The sequence below is a fragment of the Ursus arctos genome, unplaced genomic scaffold, assembly GCF_023065955.2.
Source record: "Ursus arctos isolate Adak ecotype North America unplaced genomic scaffold, UrsArc2.0 scaffold_8, whole genome shotgun sequence".
NCBI lineage: Eukaryota > Metazoa > Chordata > Mammalia > Carnivora > Ursidae > Ursus > Ursus arctos.
In genome coordinates this window covers 40189780-40201281 of record NW_026623100.1, presented here as the reverse complement: position 1 = coordinate 40201281, position 11502 = coordinate 40189780, and the positions used below count along the sequence as shown (strand labels likewise).

At 36.8% G+C, this 11502-nt stretch overlaps 1 pseudogene; it reads right to left on the bottom strand.

The window, feature by feature from the left end:
* Window positions 1-8804: 8804 nt before the first annotated feature.
* Window positions 8805-11502, bottom strand: part of LOC113268767 (60S ribosomal protein L9-like) — a 71204-nt pseudogene continuing 68506 nt past the window's right edge.

The window sequence follows — 11502 nt, the reverse complement described above, 5'->3', positions numbered from 1 at the left end:
TTTTCACAAGCAAAACACACAGTCTATTTACAAGCCTGCTTAATGTTTTCTCAGTAAACACGAATACTGGACACAGAATATCTGACCTGATTCAAATCTGACATTTACTTTATTGGTCCCAAGATAATATGTCCTTCCTGATCTTCTCTACATGTCCAAATACTCCGAACATTCTTTTCCCCCCAAATTCTTGCTGATATGCGTCACACATTATCAAGTAAAAGAATCATTCCTTCTTTTAAAAAAAGAAAAATATTCTGAGGTTGTAGAGAAGAGAAACTAATAACCACCTATAATCCTCACCTTCTCTAAGATGTCTGAATGTGGATAATGTGGATTTGAAACACAAGGAGATAACCTATGTGCTGGTGAGGCTCCATCTACAGAGATGGGACAGCTTAATGGATAATGGCCATGTGCCCAGGCTCTGGAGCAAGATGGCAGTGTTTGAATCCAGGCTCCACCATCAACAAACTCAGTTCCCTGATCTGTAAAAGAGCAATGAAAGTATTACCTACCTCGTAAGATTACAGTATGTATTAAATAGATTTATATATATAAAAACATTTTGGATATGTACTCACTACATCTTAGACATTTATCACCAGTGGTTTATCTATCATTGTGATAGGATAATGTGTGAAGTATTACATGTTTTCAAATATTTAATTCTAAGATCTACCACCATTTAATATAAGGGATATAAATTTGATTGCCTCATGGTGGACGATCGCAAGCAAATATTTAGCTTTCGGATTCCAAAATCTCAGGTCAAAATGCAAGCCAGACTTTGTCTCTTTCTTGTAACTTAATTATAATCTAAATAAATAGGCCTGTGTAGCTTTTCTTCAAATATAAACTAGTAGGTAGTGTGTGGAGGGCCAGTCACTGTAGACATTAATGAAGATACCAGAAAATGCAAACCCTACTACCATATCTTACTCCCCCTTAAAAATCTGGGTAAGGAAGAACCAATGTAACCCAGGGGATGTGGGGAGATCCCAAGCCAATGGAACCCATCGTAGAGTGTAGCTCTGGAGGCATCCAGCGTGGCACCTCATAGCCCAAGCATTACTGCATGAGGTATCTCGGCAAAGTGACCTGAGAGCATCCCATTTATCCCAGGGTTCACTAATGGGCATATATTTTAAACAAAGGAGAGAGAGGGATCAAGAGACCTCAGAAGTCTCAAGACTAGAAAAAGAGACCACCAAAAAGAATGTAACATGAAACTTGAGTTGGAAACAGGATGAGGAGATGGTTCCATCTTAATTAAGGTCATCACTGTGGAGAAAACTACTCTAGAATGAAAGCAACGAGTCTTCTCAAGAAATGTGCAGAATGACCATATGTAAGGATGAAATGAGATGAGTCACATTTCAACAAAAGGCAGATTAAGTAACCAACTATTAAGAAGAAAGATTTATTCATAGGAACTCCAGTCAGGAAATAACTCATGTGTCTTTCAATTGATGAAATGATAAACAAATTGTAATATATGTATATAAATGCTCAGCCTAAACAGGAATGATTACTGATACACACAACATGTAAATATTTCTTTCAAGGCCAGAAAAGCCCTGCTGTCTTCAGATTTTATAACATAAGACTTCTTCAAAGTCCCAGGCCTCAGTTTCCCTTGAAATGTAAACACATACCTCCAGAGTTAGGTAAATCCCTCTGGTGCTCTCATTCTATATACAGTTAAAAATTAACTTCCCAAGACTTGTTCTTAGCCCAGAATTCCATGTTTTCAGCAAAATTTATTCAGAAAGTCCCAATTCTGCGTAAACACAAATTTATGTTCTTTACACCACAAAACTACAAACCATTATGTCTGATGGACCTAGACAGAGAAATTTTCAAGAAAATATTTAAAAATCAAATCTAGCAGTGTAGAAAAAGAATAATACACCATAACCAAGAGAGGCTTATCTGAGTGATGCAAGGCTGGTTGAATATATGGAATCAAACAATCCACTCTATTGCCAGCTCAAAGAAAAACTACATGATCATATCCTGATAGAGAAAAAGCATTTGATGAAATTCAACATCCATTCATAATTAAAACTCTGAGCAAACAGTTTGGAAAGTAACTTCCTCAACCTGATAAAGGATGTCTCTATTGTAATATTACTCAGCAATAGAAAGAAACAAGGTATTAATGCACACAACAACTTGAATCTCAAATGCATTGATCTGAGTATAAGAAGGAGGTCCCAAAAAGCTACATACTGTATGATTCTTTTTATATATAATTCTCAAAATTACAGTTTGGGAATGTAGATCAGTGGTTAGAGATAGGGAAAGGCACAAGTGTTGAGGGATACCTCAAAAACAGGGATACCTGACATGATGTAGCTATTATGTATCCTGATTGTGGTGTTAGCTACACTAATCCTTTTGTATATTAAAAGCATAGAAATTTACGCTGAAAACAATAGTAAAAAAGAAGTTTATTTAAATTCCTCTTACTTTTTAGGGACAGCTGGATGGCTCAGTTGGTTACGTGTCTGCCTTTGGCTCAGGTCATGATCTCAGGGTCCTGGGATCTAGTCCTTCATGGGGCTTCTTGCTCAGCAGGGAGCCTGCTTCTCCCTCTGCCTGCTGCTCCCCCTGCTTGTGCTCCCTCTCTCTCTGACAATTAAATAAAATCTTTTAAAAAAATAAAATAAATTCCTCTTACTTTTTAAAAAACAGTTCTCAAGGCATTATTGGCTCATTCCTTTAGTGTCAGTGTTTTGATTTCCCACATATTTTCTGCCCCCTTTAAGATATTTTCAATTTGTCAATCTATTAATAACATTACTAAACAATCACTATGTGGCAAGCACTTTTCTAGATTCTTGATGGTATTTTAAAAAACAAAACAAAATTGATGGTCTCTGTGGGCGTTTTTTCCTCTTGATTTTGGAACATCATCTTTATTACTTTATCCTCTGACAACAATTCATGATGCTTAGCTGGTTTTTGGTCTGTTTTGTTTTGCTTTTTTTTCAAGGCATTTACCCAGTCGCTGACATACTGACAACGTAGGAACTTGTATGTATCTTCCTACCATGGACTCCACATTCCCATGTACTTTTGTGACTGTCCATAACTTCATCCAATTAAACTCAATAGCTATTAGTAACCACTGTTTTCCAGGAACTAACTGGGTTTAAAATGTTTCCACACTGTTGGAAAATAAACCTTACTTCCATGAAATAAGGAGTCACAATTATATAACAAAAGGTTGAGTTTTTATTATTAAAAATGTGAGTATTTATTATCCCTCTGTTAACACAGGGACATAAAGCTTAGGAGGTCACTAGGGAAGAAAATATTTGTTCCTAAATTTCTGTGAGCTCTGCTTTAGGTAGAATCTCCTCCTTACATTTAAAACCATGTGAGGTAATATTTCCTGATATAAATTAATGTTAATATATTTAGGTAGATCAGTTGTATTGTGGGTTTTTCAAGAATAAGTCTTATCTTCAAAATATACTGTTGAAATGTGTACTGGTGAAATAAAATGGCGTTTGGGATTTGCTTCAAAATTATTTGTGAAGAGGGGAGAAGTTGGTCAGGGTACAGGTGAAACAAGAGTGAATATAAGTTGATAACCATTTACCCTGGGAAGTGAATACAGAAGACTTCATTATATTTGCTCCACTTTTGTATACAATTGGTACTATCCGTAATAAAAACGTTTTAAAAAAGAAAACAAAAATTTTTCTACTGCAAGAAACTTTTCATACCTTATCAGAGTTACATTCCGCTTACCAAAAAATACCCAATTTTAATGCAATTCAACAAATACTCAATATGTAATCTTTGGCAGCCACCAAAGTCTGCAATGTAAGCAAGGATACTCAAATAACTTTGAACTCAGAATTGTGTTTAAAGCAGAGACAACAGTTTATACACACAGTGTTTGGAACAAGGCATGGGCTTATTGCCACCATCTTTAAATCAAGCCTGTAGTAAGGCCAGCCCACTCCCAGGTCCTTCCCATACCGAGGCTACCCAGAAAGAGAAGAGATGTCCTCACCCACAGAGTGTCAGAGTGTCAGAAGGGCCTAACCATTGGAGATGGGTCTCCGGGCAGCCTATTTCCAGGGAGGTCGCTGTTCCCTCATAGTGGAGTTTAACCACCACACAGAACGTCCCCTTAGCATCCATATAAGCCACAGGCACATGGCTACAAAGATCCCCACATTATTTGGGCATAGACGACATTTAATAGGATAAAAACATAAGTTTTGAGCAATAGGTGCTTCATTTGAGTCCAAAGGGTAAATGAAATGTATAGGTACTTGGATCCCTTTGGGTTAACTGTGGAACCCCCTTCAACGAATTTTGCAGTTTGACGTTTGGCCAGTGGCTTCTACAAGAAACATCTAGAACCTCTTTTAAGGCTTAACATATGCAATAGTACCTCCTTCAATACTCTTGCACTCAGCTGCAGCCCTCAGCATTAGTTAATACATGTTTTGCCTGTCATTTTAAATACAAAGTAAATCATATTAAAGTAAATAAAACAAACACAGAGCCACTTCTGTTGTTTTCATATTTAGCTTTGTGTTTCTAGCTGTTATTGCACCTGCAGAAGGTTTGTTGGCACAATTCCTTCTAACACTGAAGTTGGTGTCTTCCTCATTCATTCAACCAGTATTTATTGGGCAGCTCCTTTGTGTCAAGGTCTGCTTATCCCTGTGTACAGAAGACTTGCTTTCCTCTTGGAGTTTATATCAGGAAAAACAGATAATATATAAGTTAATAATGAAGATAATTGCAGGCTTGCATAAGTGCCTTGCAGGGGAAAAGTAGAGTGATATGACAGAGAAAAACTTTGTGTGTATGGTGTGAGAGGTGCCCACCTTAACGAAGAAATGCCCTCTCCAAAAGATGATGTTTTCAACTGAGACCTGAAGTGTGAGAAGATGTCATCCATGAGAAACATCAGAGGAGGAGCACACAGAGTAGAGGAAACAGCATGTCCCCAACTCCTAAGACAATAAAGAACTGAGTTGTTCAAGAATCAGATAGGAGGCCTGTGTGGATGAAACTTTATGAGAATAGAGGACAGACACAATAAGCCAGATCATGTAAGCCTCTTAAGGTAGCACAGTGAGTCTGGATTTTATCTTTAGCAAAGTGGGAAAGCTATTGAAGAGTTTTACATATGGTTGTGAGATGATAATTAATAGGTATTAATGTAAGAGCACTTTGCAATGCCGTAGAGAATGTATTACAGAAGAGCCACAGGAAAAGCATAGGTATGAAGCTATTGAATCCCTACAGGAGAAATATAAGAGGGATTTACATTAGAGAAGATAGAGAAACATGGACAGATTGAAGATATATATATTTTAGAGGTAGGGTTGCTGACTTACTGGATATGAAGAACCAAGAACTGGGAGAAATCAAATGTAACTTTTTACTTGCTTTCTGCTTATGTTGGATGACAGTGTTGTTATTAAAATGATAAGGGCACAACATGGTTGAAGTACATCAAAAATTATGACATCTATGGAAATTTTTAACCAGATATGTTATTAAGACAGTTATATACATAACTAACTTGTACTGAGGTGAATCCAAGTGTAGTGATAGAAAATAGTGAATCTTTAGTGTATAGATAATTTTAAATTTCGTTTCTATCATTTTAAATTTTAGAAAGGAACAGTGTCACTTAGAGAAAGAGTAGAGTTAGAGAAGGAAACATAATCCTAAACAGAGAATTAGTACAGTGTGAGTACTCAGAAAGCAGACCAAGAATATGGCATCAGGGGGTGGGAAGAAACCCAGCAAAGTGATGGGGAAACCAGAAGGAAATGTGGTTTGGGTCCAGAGAGTCGAATGTCACTTCACTTGTACCGGATCAACAATATCCCCATTTAGCCTCTTTTAATTCATAGTCCACACAGAATAAAATGGATTCTTGCCTGTATCACTCCTCTGTTAACTCCATTCAATGGATTTCTATTGACTTAAAAATACATTCCAAGTCCCGGGGTTTCCTTCTTAACATCATGCTGGTGGGATCCCCGTCAAGTCTGAGCTAGCCTCACTGTCTGTCCTTGCACCAAAAGATGTTACCCTCTGTGGCTTTTCCTTATGTTTTCCCTGTACTTTAAGTTCCACTCCGATAACTTTTTATATTTGGTTATATTCCAATCATCTATCAATAAATATTGGTTGACAAATTGGAATGATTAACTTGAAAAAACCCAGTTGTGAAGTACGGTTTTTTTGAAAGAGTAAACATGTCCAATGAGCTTGCATCTCTTTGCCTCTGCCTTTGCATGACTGTGAACCTGTCAGAAAGGCACCAGCATTCTAGAGAGTTACTGGTCTGGCAATGCATACAGGTGAGCACCAGACCTTAGTGTTTTTCTCCAACACACCAACATGTCTGTGCTCAGCTATCAGTTGCATTTTCCCTCCTGTATGATGAGGCCAACCGTGATTACTCTTATCAACACTGAATCCTACTTAGGTCCCTGCCTCTTGCCCCCGATCATTAACATCACAAATAGTATCAGTGTCACAACCAAATCTCCCTACCCACGCTCTAAGATCATGTCCTTCTAATTTTTCCAGATTGCATCCTGTGCCCTGTTTCCTTCTCTGTGATTTCTAAGTCCCTTCCAGCTCTAACATTCTGTGTGCAATTAGAGCGCTGCACGTGATCCGTCTATAAATACAGCAGGAGTTCAGAGGTTAGAGTAATTGAAGAAAGTTTCCTAGAGGAAATGTGGAGATTGAATAGGGTCTTGAGTAATGGGAAGAATTTAAACTGGCGAAAAAGATTGTCCCAGGCTGGAGAAACTTCATGATTCAAAGCAGGGAGGTGGGAAGAAAAGATGTGTGCAGAGTGACTGATGAGAGATGAACTTGACTGGTATAGTGTGTGCAGTTCCAGGATTCTGAAAAATTAGCCTGAATCAAAAACAAATAATAATAAATAGGAAATAAACAAGCACCTGAGGGTGACTGAAATGAAATCTGGGTTTAGAAATGGCAACAATATTCTGCCCTAGGATTTAAAAAAGTATTTGGAAGCCAAGGGAAAGTCTGAATTGAGGAATTTAGGATGAATTCATAACTCTACTATAAACTCACTTTCTGGCAGTGAAGAATCACTTTAGTGGGTTTCAATATACCTAATTATGCAGCATGGATGAAATAATCTATGTGAATTGTTTTTAGGGACTGACCCATACCTAAAGAGAGGTCCTTAGCTGGATATTGTTATGCCACCAAAAATAGAAAGGTGACCCGATCATTCAATCTTCACTGTAGTTATGTAAAAGAGTTGGACACAAGGAGGCTTATATCACAGTTCAGTCTTTTTTTAGACCTGTTAATAGGATGGAAGGCAGAGGAAGGGAGGGAGGGAAAAAGGGAGGAGGGAAAGAGGAAGGGAGGGAGGGGAAGAGGGAGGGAGGAAAGAGGGAGGGAGGGAGGAAGGAAGGAAGGAAGGAAGGAAGGAAGGAAGGAAGGAAGGAAGGAAGGATTGAGAGATGGAAAGAGAAGAAGGAAAAGGAAAGGAGAGGAGAGGAAAGGAAAGGTCTTTTTTAGTCATGCCCTAGCCTAAACATGGGCCATTCATATCACAAAAATTAGACAATCTCCTCACTGCAAAACAGGTAACAGTTAACTGCTGACAGAAAAAGACAAATCCTTACTTTTCCACAACTTGAAATGAATGGCTAATTATTAAAAAATAAAATATTTTTCAATGTAGATACTGTCTACATACGGTTTAAGAATGCATATGCGGTCTTAAAAAGAAACTGAAGAAGAAAGGTAGGAACATCTAATGGACACTATACACGTGGGACAGTTCCGGGTGCCTAACAGATATACCTTCACTCAGTACGCAGACCACAGGAATAATTTTTAGTAATAATAATATAATAATAATAGTAATAATATTTTTTCTCATGAAAAAGGAAGCTGATATTCAAAGCTTAAATGATTTACCAATTTATCCCAACTTGAAGATGGCAGAGCTGTAATATAAATTCAGTGACTACCGTACTCCCTAGCCTTCATGACCGCCACTCACACATGCGTACATTCCACCCCAAAACAGGTCAGATTAAAGTATGGTCAGAAAGCCAGCTGCATCCAAATCACATGGGAAACTTGTTAAAAACCAACATCTCAGAACCTGCCTCAGACCACCTTCACTGTAACATGTTCTCCAGGTGATTCTGGTGTGCATGAAAAGTTTGAAGCAGTGAAAAAATCAAACTACTTCCCATAAGTCACAGAGTATAAATGCCACATGAACTTTTTAAATGAATTCTTCCAAACCACATCCTTGGTGTATGAGCCTCTATTTTTTCATCAAAATCTAGTATCTCAAAATTAAAACTGAAACCATTGGCCACCGTATTTGACTTTCCACAGTGAAGCTTTTAAAGACAAGCCAGAACTGAACTGAACTGAAAAACTAAAGAACGGTCAGTGAGTGGAGACATAAATAAAACAAAATTTCAAAGATGGAAATGTATTGGAGGGTCTGGGAGGTTAATAGAATATGCATAAATCAGAAACAGGAAAGGGGTGACAAGATTAAGACTGGTCAAGAAAGGATCTCAGAGACTCAAGTCATGTACATATTTTTAAAATCAAATTCATTGAGGTATAATTTGTACAAAAATAAAATGAATCTATGTAATTGTAGGGTTTGATGAGGTTTTTTTCCCCCATATCAATACAACCTTTACTGCATCTTTAAATTATCACAAATAAGTGTGAAAAATCACCGGGCATCTTGCTGTTTCTGTAGCTGGATAACTTAGATCTTATTCATCAGCCTGCTGAACTGTTCCTTTTTCAGAAACACGGATACCAAAAATTTTCTGATATTCTTATTTTTAACTGATGTGGCTTGCTGAATCAAAGCAGCTGATTTTGATACAAGTTCAATGTCATTTTCTTCAGGAATTAACTCATCTTTCTGGGCTTGAGATACTGAACAAGCAACACCTGGCCTCATCTGAACCCTGCGGATGTACTTTTCACCCAGGAAACTTTGAATTGCAACAGCAGATCCATTCTCCTGAATAATGACATTGATGGGGAAGTGAGCATACTTAGACCTTATCTTGTAACGAAAGCCCAGTGTAATGCCCCTGGTCATGTTCTGTGTGTGACTACAGATAGTGTGAACAGTAGCCAGTTCTTTTCTATTCATTCACCATTTGTCAACTCAGAGCCTCTTCTTTTTCTTTCCAAGGAGACCAAGATCTACAATGATGTGATTGATGTCCTTTTGCCCGTTGCTTTGGGGCCCTTCACGGTAACAGTGGGTCCACCCCTTCTGAGTGATATTGACATTTTCTGGAATGTCAACAGTCTCATTGTTGAGAATGGTCTTTGTTCCTGCAGTAGACGCCACAAAGAGAGAGCTGATGAGTTTTAACACATGCATACAATTGTGTAATCCCAAACATGATCACTAAATAGAACTTTTCTATCACTCTCTCCCTTGTGCCCCTTTGCAAGCAATACTCCTCACCCCTGGCCCCAAGTAACCACCAATTGGCTTAATTATTCCTCTTCTAAAATGTCATATAAATGGAATCATACAGTATGTGAAATCTTGTGAGTCCATGTTGTTGCTTAGAACCAGTAGTCTGTTCCCTTTAATTGATATAGTATTCCATTATATAGATATACTGCAATTTATTCATCAGTTCAATTCTTGATGACTATATAGGCTGTTTCTAGTCTGGAGTTATTATGAGTAAAGCATCTATGAACAGTCCCATGAAAGGCTTTGTTTGGACTTATATTTCCCTTTCTCTTGGATAAATTCATGGAATTGCTATTACAAAGTACATGTAGTGTAACTTAAACAAAAAACAAACAAACAAAAAAAACAAAAAAAACCCTGTCAAACTGCTTTCCAGAATGGTTGGGCAATTTAACAATCTTACCAGCAATGAATGATGATTCCATTTGTTACACATCTTCATCAACAGTTGGCATTTTCAGTATTTAATTACTCTAGTGGGCACGTACAGATATCTCAAAGTATTTTAGTTTACATTTTTTGGATGATCAACAATGTTGAGTATTTTTATATGCTCACTGGCCATTCATATATCTCCTTTTTTGAAGTGTCTGTTCAAAACTGTTTGCCATTTTTGAAAATTCTATCTTCTCATTATTGGAAGAGTTTTAAAAATTAAATCTGTATGTAACATCTTTGTTAAATAAATGTGTTGCAAGTATTTCTTATTAGTCTGTGGCTTATCTTTTCATTTTCTTAATGGTATCTTTCAAAGAGCTAGAGTTTTAACTGTGATAATTTCCAATTTACTATTTTCTTTGATTCATGCTTTTTGTATACTACCAAGAAATTTTTGCCTATGCTGAGTGGCAAAGATTTTCTCCTAAGTCTTCTTCCAAATGTTTTGTTTATTTATTTATTTATTTATTTATTTATTTGGTATTTATGTTCAGGCCTATGATTTATTTTAAGTCTTGTGCATGGTATTAAGAGTTGAAGTCTCTTTTTTTTTTTCCATATGCATAGCCAGGTTTTCAATACCATATTTTAAAATTACCCACTGAGTTTCCTTCACATATTTCTAAAAAATCTATGAACAAATTTATGTGTAGGACTAACTCTTACATTTTTCTCTTCCGTTGATCTACATATTTATCCTTTGCCAAAATCACATTGCCTTGCTTGGCACAGATTTACAGTATACCTTTAAATCAGTTAATGTAAGTGTCTGATTTTGTTCTTGTTTCACAAAACTGTTTTAACTATTCTAAATTCTTCCCATCCATAAAATGTTAGCAAGACCTTGGCAATTTATATGGAAAATGTCTGCTGGGACTTTGGTTGAACTTGCATCATATTTATAGATCAGTTTGGAAAGACATCTTGGCACTAACAAAAAAATTACACCTTAACAAGAGTCTTCCAAATCAAAACAACAACAACAACAACAACAACGAAGTATGTCTCTCCATTTATTTGTTTTCTTTAATTTATCTTAGCAAAATTTTGTGATAGTCAATATAAATATATTACACATATTTAAAGGAATTATTCCTAAGTATTTCATATTCTAGATGCTATTATAATTGTATTGTTTCTTTAAGCTTTCTTTCTTTTGTTGTTGTTTTTTTTTTAAGAGATGGTTGGGGAGGAAGAGAGGGAATCTTAAGCAAGCTCCATGCCCAGCTGGAGCCCAACTGGGGGCTCCCTCTTACAACCTGAGATTATGACCTGAGCTGAAATTAAAAGCTGGATGCTTAAACAACTGAGCCACCCAGGCACCCTCTTTAAGCTTTATTTCTAATGCTTATTACTATTACGTAGAAATACAACTGACTTTTGTGTGCTGTAGCCATACTAAATTCATTTAATTCTGATAACTTTTTGGACCCTTAGGATTTTCTATGTGTTCATGGAGTCTGCAAATAATAGACAATTTTGTTCTTTCTCCAATTTGCACGCCTTTTTGTCTTTTCCTTGCTTTA